Source organism: Sabethes cyaneus, chromosome 3 (genome assembly GCF_943734655.1).
Source record: "Sabethes cyaneus chromosome 3, idSabCyanKW18_F2, whole genome shotgun sequence".
Taxonomy (NCBI): domain Eukaryota; kingdom Metazoa; phylum Arthropoda; class Insecta; order Diptera; family Culicidae; genus Sabethes; species Sabethes cyaneus.
The window spans coordinates 110,763,548-110,772,577 of record NC_071355.1 but is presented as its reverse complement, the minus strand read 5'-3'; the positions used below and the strand labels follow the sequence as shown (position 1 = coordinate 110,772,577).

Below are 9,030 nucleotides of genomic sequence, written 5' to 3'. Positions count from 1 at the left end.
TAATTAAGCAAATCTGCATCTGGAATTGAAACAATAAAGTGTTGTGGTTATTATAGCGTAACTATGTCTCATGAGTAGCTCTACCGAATTGGGTATGGTAGAGCAAACAGATCATAAGCGTATTTTCGAGCTATTAAACAATGGTTAATCCTAAATTACGTCTCGCAAGAATTGGATATAACGACATATTCAACTACATTTCATTACAATAATGCTTTACAGCGTAATTGCTCACGATCTGTGTTTTATATAAATTATTAAGTCGCCCGTTGTGAACTGATTTTGTTACGCTATTTTTGAATGAACCCTTCGTACAAATATTGTTTTTGATTGCTTCTTGCAATGCTTCAACATTGCTGTATATTAACTTACACAATTTACTATTATTTTATGCTTTTTAATCAAAGTTGAATATAGGTCCCACTTACCCCGGTAAATGGGGCAAGTGGGACCTATCGCCAAAATTTTGAAAATCTTCCTCCAGATTCATTTCATGTAAATTGATAGGCCTTTTTCGTAATTAATCCTTCGAAGTGATACCACTGAAGAGTTCCTGTGCTGAAAGAATTTTAAAATAATCATAGGTATAGAAAACACAGTGGAATAAATCCAAACTATGCATTTTTTAGGTCCCACTTGCCCCGGTGTACCTTATATTGTATGTGGGCAAAGTATTTTTATTGGCGACGGAAAAGGAAAATTGGGTGAATTTAGAAACGTCCCGTACCTTAATGAGTAAGAATTTATTTTTCACACATCAATTTCATGCTGAATGATTGAGTAATTTACTCCAGATGTTATTTGAATCCCCAAAAATGTTTTAAACTCGCGCACAGTGAGATCTTTCGATTGAAATTGTGGTTTCCTTTTCGGATTTAAATTGATTTTTCTCGGTGAAACTTTAAATTATAACTTATCGTTAACGTTTCAGTTTACTCTTTTCAGAATAACGTACGGTGATTTAAAAAGACCACGTTATATGTTTTATAAACAAGTTTAGCCTTGATGTTGGTGTGCTTTATGATAATATTAATCATTTCATCGATAAAAATGGATCCGAAAGTGTGCGGAGCAAGAAGGAGAACATAGTTTATAGTTTTTGTTGATCGGTGCGGTCCACTTCCTTAGCGTACAACGTTGTGCAATGGAGTTTTGTAGTTACTATCTACAAAATTGCTGAATAAAGTTTTGCTGTATCGTTGATGCCACTCTCGGTGCTGCTATTCCGCTGGTAGCCAACCGAATGTTCATTTGATTATCAACGGGGTTGCAGCCCTATAGCACTATAAATACATAAGTTACAGTCTAGCATTATTTAGCAAACTTGTAGATAATAACTAGTTCTACAAATGACCCATACATTGTTTTATCAAATTTTGCTTGGTTGAGGCAGTACTGTCAAATGAATCAAAATTGAGTCAAAATGATCGAACCATCCCTGTGGTCATCATTTGTTAATGGCCCCACAACAATGAATAAAGGACACAGCAACATCAAGGTTCATCAGGTTTTAACTGCTAAAGATGCACAGTAAGGATTAGTGGGTACAGGTGTACCCGGTTGGTCAGATTGCGTTGAAATTTTGGTTGATCAATTGAGGGTTAACTAGTGTTATAGGTTGGTTCGACCCATGCACCTTCCAGCATTGGACAAAACGTAGGAGTCACAACGACAACTTGTTAAGCGTAGCTACCAATTACCCCCCTTTCTTTCCACTCTTTCCCCTCCATTCACAAAATTTTCATTACTTTCCCCTACCGTCCCTCCATCAATTGTAGAACCATCGTTTCAAAAAATATATTAATATTAATGCCTGACCGCATTTCAAGGTCAAGGACTAAAAGCCATGAGTTTGGTCAAGATACATTTTCCATTAGCTGTAGTCTTCGCATCTTCGCATCGTGTCATTCTTTCGGCTTTCACTACGCGCGCTTCCTTTAGTTCACTCTGAATTTCCTCGTCACTGAGTCGCGTCAAGTCCCAGCAAAAGATAGTTCCACGTGTAAGGTTAAGCGTCGAATGCTCAGTAATACTAATCTGCTGTAGTCCTCCAAACTGGGTTTGTTTCAGCAACTTGTTCGCTTGTTGTCGATCGATAGTCTTTAGTAACAGGCAGCCATTTTACATTCTGGTAATGTCAACCGTTGGGGTGATCGCGTCCATCGCCTTTTTGATGAAAAATAGGCTTACTTTGTCCATCGATTTATCTTCATCGAGTCGCTCTAGAACCAGGAATCGTGGTCCGTTATCGTTTCCCTCCAATCGCATGACTTTCAAAAACTGGGATTCCTTTGAGAATTCACGGTTGCTGCTGCGCTCGCTGGTTTGATTCGTTTGTTTCGTCTGTTTTACATGACGATTCTTATTGAGATCCACAGCATCGCTAAGTAATGGCTCGAAACGGGAAACAAACACCCAGGAGCCCTCTCCGGGATCCTCACACATAACTTCCCTCAGCACAGTATATGCACTATAGATGTTTTCACAGTGAAAAAAATAGAAAAATGTAACTTTAAAAGTAAATTGTGATCAAAAACTAACGAGCTAAAGAAAGACCAAAAGTTGAAGAGCATTCCAAAAAGGCGTGTTGCTCTCACGCAATCAAAGATAGGAATGTTTTTACATTATCTTTTTTCGATTACGAAATATTGATGCTAAGTGTTAGTTTGAATGTAATTCGCATCAAGATTCATTATAATGCTAGTTTGCCTTACGTATGTCGGGAAAGTGGACAAAGACTCGCCGTAAACGAAGCCATCGAGTTTTCTATCTAAAACTGAGTAAAGTGCAACTATTCGTTATAGACCAACCTCGTGTTTTTAGTTTTGACCTTGAAATGCGGTCAAGCAAATAATTAATATTTTTTTCATTTTGATGAAGGGACGGTAGGGGAAAGTAATGAAATTTTTTTGGAATGGAGGTGAAAGAGCGGAAAGGTGAGGGGAGGGGGGAGGGTTATTGGTAGCTACGCTTAACAAGTAGTCGTTGTGACTCCTACCTTTTGTCCAATGCTGGAACGTGCATGGGTCGAACCAAGCTATAATCTGAGATTATAACCGGATTCGAACCCACAACTTGTTGGGGAACCGATACTGATTTGGCCATTTGTTTTCAAAATGTTTATTACCGTCAAACGGGGTAACTTGCAACAGTTCTCAACTATGAGTGCAAGTGAAAACTTATCTGTTGTACATTTGAGGACATTTAATGAATACAAAGTTATTAGCTGTTAGTTATTGAGAAAAAATATGCTATCAATATTGGCTGTTGTAGAATTTTTAATTAAAACGGGGTAACTTGCAACAAGCAATATCTTCTGGAAATTGAACGAATTTAAAGATTTGTATGAGTTTCTTTTGACTTGAGTATGCAAATGATAATCCGACTTGCGATTTTTAATGCTTTTGCTATAAATATGCGCATAAATGTCCTATGTTACGTTGATGAAAAAAAATTATGAGCCCCGTAACGGAAATTACAGAAATAACTTTTTATATTATTCATGCAGTTGATATTTCTTGTCTGGATCTGATAGAGCTGTCTTATTTAAGGACCATTCACATATTACGTAACGTACTTAGGGAAGCGGGAGTTGTGTAACAACGCATTACACGTCGTATATCCACTATGCAAAATCGCGTCATGAAGTGGAGCAGGAGAGTTAAAAATCATCGATATCTCGGTTACGTAATATATGAATGTTCATTACGTTACGAGTGATCGTAATTATACATTGTCATATTGCTGGTTGATTCTCTCAGTGAGGTTATTTTCGTGTTGGTCTCTTCTATGGCCATTTTCAGTATATCCAGAGCAAAACTATCATATTTCCGACTTACCGAAAGTATCTTACACACTTCAGGTGTGCTTTAGTATTGTTTGATGCAAAATTAAATGATAACGTGCCTCTTGAAGGTAACGGAACACAGCTTTTTATATCTACCAGCTGTTGCAAGTTACCCCGTTTAAGTACGTGTTTTACGAATAACGTGGTAACAAGTAGGATAAACAAAACTAGTAATCATAAATCAATTATTTTGTTTCCTAATTGTTCATTTTACTATAAAAAATGCATGTTAGGCTTCTTTTATTTGAAGTGCCTGTGGACGACTCAAACGTTTTACTGACGAAAAATTAGCGATGAATTTGACACCATCTTGTGGGATTTTTTAAAAATCACCAAACCAGCATCAAATCAACATAATAGTATCTAAGGTTTTTTTGAACTGTTAACAACTAGATTCAGTGACTGATAAAGCAAAGGAAAGCAAAGCCTAAGTGCTACATTCCATTATCGAAACTTGACCTTCTGTTTTTATACGACAGACTTCGCAGCCAGCTGTTAGAGTACAGGACAATTGCAGGGCCAGTTACTACGATCCTATTGCCTCTAACAGCCTCTCCCAGCTGAGATTCGAACATACGACGACTGGCTTATTCGGCCAGCGTCATACCTCGAAGCCAACTGGGAGGCTTCAGTGACTGGTATAAATTAAAAATTGATGTAACAGATCAAAAAGTACAGTAAATTGGATCGATATAGCGTTGTTGCATGTTACCCCGCTGTTGCAAGTTATCCCGTTTGACGGTATACTTTCAATAGTCTTACACACTTAATTTTGATTTTTGCTCTCGGTAAAATTTCATGCCGAATTCAACGGTAAAAAATATTTTTAACGATATCTCGTTAAAAAATAACATTTTACATCATCTCGGCAATTTGGATTCACGTACTTCAGTAATTATTTTCGAAATGCCGATAATCGTTAAAAAAATGTGACGAATATTCCGGTTTTCTTCATTTTACCGGAATCAGCAATAACAAATACCATTTCTCGGTGAAACCGCAACTTGCTTTGCCATAAATCGGTAAATGCACGGGAGCTTTTTTTGTTGCAGTTTTTTGGCGGCAAGCGGCAACACGACAGCGAGAAATGTCAAACATTTTTTCGTTCGTCACTTCGTCAGCCAGCACAGCCAGCGTATTTCAATATTTTTGTTTCGCATTTCGCTAGCGATTTCGTTTTCGTTGTGTGAAAGTGCTATTAATGATAAACCTGTATTACATTCTAAATCGTTACAACTGTTTCAAAAATGAAGACGATGTAAGTAGAAAAAAATTGTTTTATAGAAAAGTTATTTCAAATTTGGTTATTTGTTGATAGGCGGCAAAAAAACAACTATCAAGGTGTTCCCAAGGGCAGCGCCTCTATCAAGTCGTGGAAATTCTGGCAACAATTGCCAAGCAATACTCAATACAGTTCACGTCTACTGTCGAGCTTGTCCATTACCGTGCGAATCCGATCTTTGCTGTCTGCGGGTGGCCGCTCACAATATGGATGTCTTAACACCGCCCGAAATTGTAATCAACTATAAGATTTCAAACCCAAAGGAAACCTAATACCTATTCCGGCACGCATTCGAATCGGGTGCATCGCAGCACAAACTGTGCTCGACGGTGGCTCAACCGTTGATTGAAGCGCTGATCCGTATGAAGAATGGGCTGTTCTTTACCTATGGAGTAACAGGCAATGGGAAAACGTATACCATGACCGGGGATGTTCAGTACCGCGGCATAATGCCGCGCTGTTTCGATACCCTATTTCGTACCATCTTGGATTATCGGGCGAAGAAGTTCGTTTTCAAACCGGACCGGCTGAACGTGTTCGACATCCTGCCGGAAACGGATGCCATGCACTCAGGATGAATCGAATGAAACGAAAGGACACCGATCCGAAGCTGGCGTCGAAGACATCGGCCGAACCGTCCGAGGTTAGCGGCTGAGCGATAATATTTACTCCGTTATTATTACATGCGCTGAGGTTTATAACAGTTGCGTGTACCATCTGCTCGAGGAAACGACATTTTAGAAGTGAGGCTTTGGAATCAATTTGGTAGGAGTTTTATGATATTTTATTGTTCTTTTTTTAGGACGATGCAAAGTAAAATGGTTCGAGAGGATGACAGCCACAACATGTTTGTGCACGATGTTACGGAGCTTGACCGTTCAGGACCGGGCGAGCATCACCATCAATCAGCTGTCGCTGGTAGATTTAGCGGGCAGTGAGCGTACTAACAAGACCGGTCAACGGCTGCGCGAGGCTAGGAATTTCAATAACAGCCAGATGACGCTGAGGACTCCCTTAGAAATACTGCGTGAAAATAGATCGGAAGCTCTAAGAAGATTCCCTATCGTGATTCGAAAATCACACACCTGTTCAAGAATTATTTTGATAGCGAAGGCCAGGTACGGTTGGTCGTTTGCATCAATCCGAGTGCCGAAGATTACGATGAAGCCGCGCAGGTGAAGGTTCGCGTCGGTTTGACGCCGAGACGACGCAAGGCGAACCCGCTCTATAAAAAGAACTTACGGAACTGGAAAAGCGCTATCAAGATACCGCAGGTAAAGTAGATATTAACTTGGAATTAGTTTACAGTCTGGGTTCGAACTTTCCAGACGTGAGGATGGATGAGCCGGAATCGCAGCAACTTATCAAGGCCAAATGCGCCTTTTTTAAGCGAAAATTACTGTGCGATGAATTTGATGCGCGTCAGGATCAGTTCCGAATGAATCAGCTTAAAATGAAGCGGGAAAATGGGGAAGTAAAGGAGGAAAATAGTTTCCTCAAGGCTGCCTTGAACCACAAACAAAAAAAGCTGGAAAAGTGGATCTTCCATTACGAGGGTGTGGTCAGCGAATATAATAAGCGTAACTGTGCTTCAGAGCTGGCAGTTGGTAACGTTGGCTCTCGGTTGGTTGGCTTGGTTGGCAGTTGGATTCTGGTAAATCTCTGCTCACCTGCCGATTTGACAAAATACTAGCATTTCATTGTTTTGCGGAATGACAGAACGGTTAATTTCGATTGAGTAGTATGTAATGGTAATTGTGATGTTAACATTCAATTGAACAGGAACACAGCAAGCGGAAAATGAAGACTTGAGGTCTCTTCCGGCATGGCGAGCAGACTAATACAAATATATCTGAAAGAAATTTTACGGAGTTTGCTTACTGCGATACCGGTGTGCGGATGTGGGCAATGCGTGTGGTTGAAATTATGCTGCGACGAAGTCTGGTTCAGTATTTAATATGTGCATGTACGGACCCGGAGAAGTAGATTAGTAAATTGCAAACATTATAAAAGAACTTGTTTTTTTTTTTAATATATATATATATATATATATATATATATATATATATATATATATATATATATATATATATATATATATATATATATATAGTGACTCCAGGTTGTACGTAGTGTTGATCATCATCAGATCATCAGATTGATTAGCAGCATCAAGACCTTGTAAAAATGAAGTGTCACGCTGGTTTGCAGCATTCATATGAATTACAAATTCTTCTTCAGTTACCGAACAGCGAAAAACAAAGCTTTACCTTCAATCCTACTATTTATTTATTATTTTGTTCTGATGAAAACATATATCGCTCAGACTCACTCCGAAGACAGTCATATCAAAATAGTTTTTCATCCGTAAAATAAATAAACAGTGGGGATGAAAGCAAAGTTTTGTTTTTTCCCTGTATGGTAATTTTTGGTATTTTCGAAAAAGTAGTTTTAGTTTTTTCCGAATATCGGCAGTAAATAATACTGATCATTCAGCAAAATTAACTGACAAAATCGGCAAACTTAATTTAAAAATACAGCGGATCTCGGTTAAAAGCTACCGAGTGTGTCGGCATGTTTTACCAGATCTCGTCAAAAAACTACCGAGCGCGTAGGTAAAATTTGCCAGATCCTCTTTAAAAAACTGCCGAATGAGTCAGTATATTTTGCCGAAGTTCTCAGTATATTTTGACAGTTCGATATCATTTGCGCTTACCGAGTGATCAGTAAACGTAACTTTTGCCGAGAAGGTTACCGAGAGCTCAGCTGTCCAATTCTCGGCATTTTTTTTGCCGATTTCGGCGAAAAAAATTAAGTGTGCAGGTAGTGAATATTCCGGAACCGACGCTGAAGTGCCAATAGTTGCTGGAAGTTGAAACTCTTTCAAAAAGTTAATAATCAGCATTACGTACATATATAGGGGGAAGTCGTCTATGCTCGGACACCTAAGGTTTTTCAGATAAAACTAAAAAAAATACCGGGTTTATTACATCTTTTTTCACTTTAATGTAGAGAAAAACAATATTATAAGCAAAAAAATACAAAGTAACAAGATTTGCGCTGCAAGATTAATTTTGAAAGAAGATTGTATTTTGTATACAAATTAGCTCAATTCGAAAGTTGTTCTCTGCTCGGACATGAAAAAATGATCTATTAAAACCTGCATCAATAGAAGAAAAAGATCCTTGAACAATTTAAAACTCCGGCACAAATCTTGTGAGTCCAGTCCTTGCAGGTTTGCTGTACAAAAGTTGAATAAAGTTCTATTCACATAATTTTTTGGTTGAATGTGCTGGTAATGCGGAATGCATGTGAAAATGTACACGGCAACTCCCTTTACATGGCACGTTGATAGGTTGACATCAAACTGATATTTTGCTGCAATTTTTTTCTGATTTTTTCTACCTTTTGCATTGCTTAACTAATTTTATTTCACATAGGAATCAAAGATATAGCAATTCTAAACGAAGTAAGCAAATTTCGCTGATCACTTTACTGTCCGGTCATAGATGACAAGTTGGTGTCCGGCCATAGAGGACACGGCACAGTTTTAAAAAATGAAGTTTTTTCATCAAAATCTTGTATTTTTATGTCAAATTTAAACTGTTACAGAACACAACTTTATCAAGCCAACGTTCAGAAATATGGCATCTTTTCTTTATAAAAAATATTTTCAACTACACTTTTATGAAATTTACTCGATTCTCTTTGTTTTATTGGTTGAACCGTTCGACAGTTCTCATTTGTTTACCTTTTCAAACAAAGATGAAAGATGATAATTGCGACACCATGAAATCTTGCTGTTTACTACTGTTACATGCTTTCCGAATATTTTTATTAAGCTTTGTTTTTGAGAAACCGTAGTGTCCGGCCATAGGCGACTTTCCCATACATGCTAATA

At 38.2% G+C, this 9,030-nt stretch overlaps 1 pseudogene; it reads left to right on the top strand.

The window, feature by feature from the left end:
* The first annotated feature begins 5,048 nt into the window (after positions 1-5,048).
* Positions 5,049-6,822, top strand: LOC128740007 (kinesin-like protein KIF23; annotated as a pseudogene).
* Positions 6,823-9,030: the final 2,208 nt, after the last annotated feature.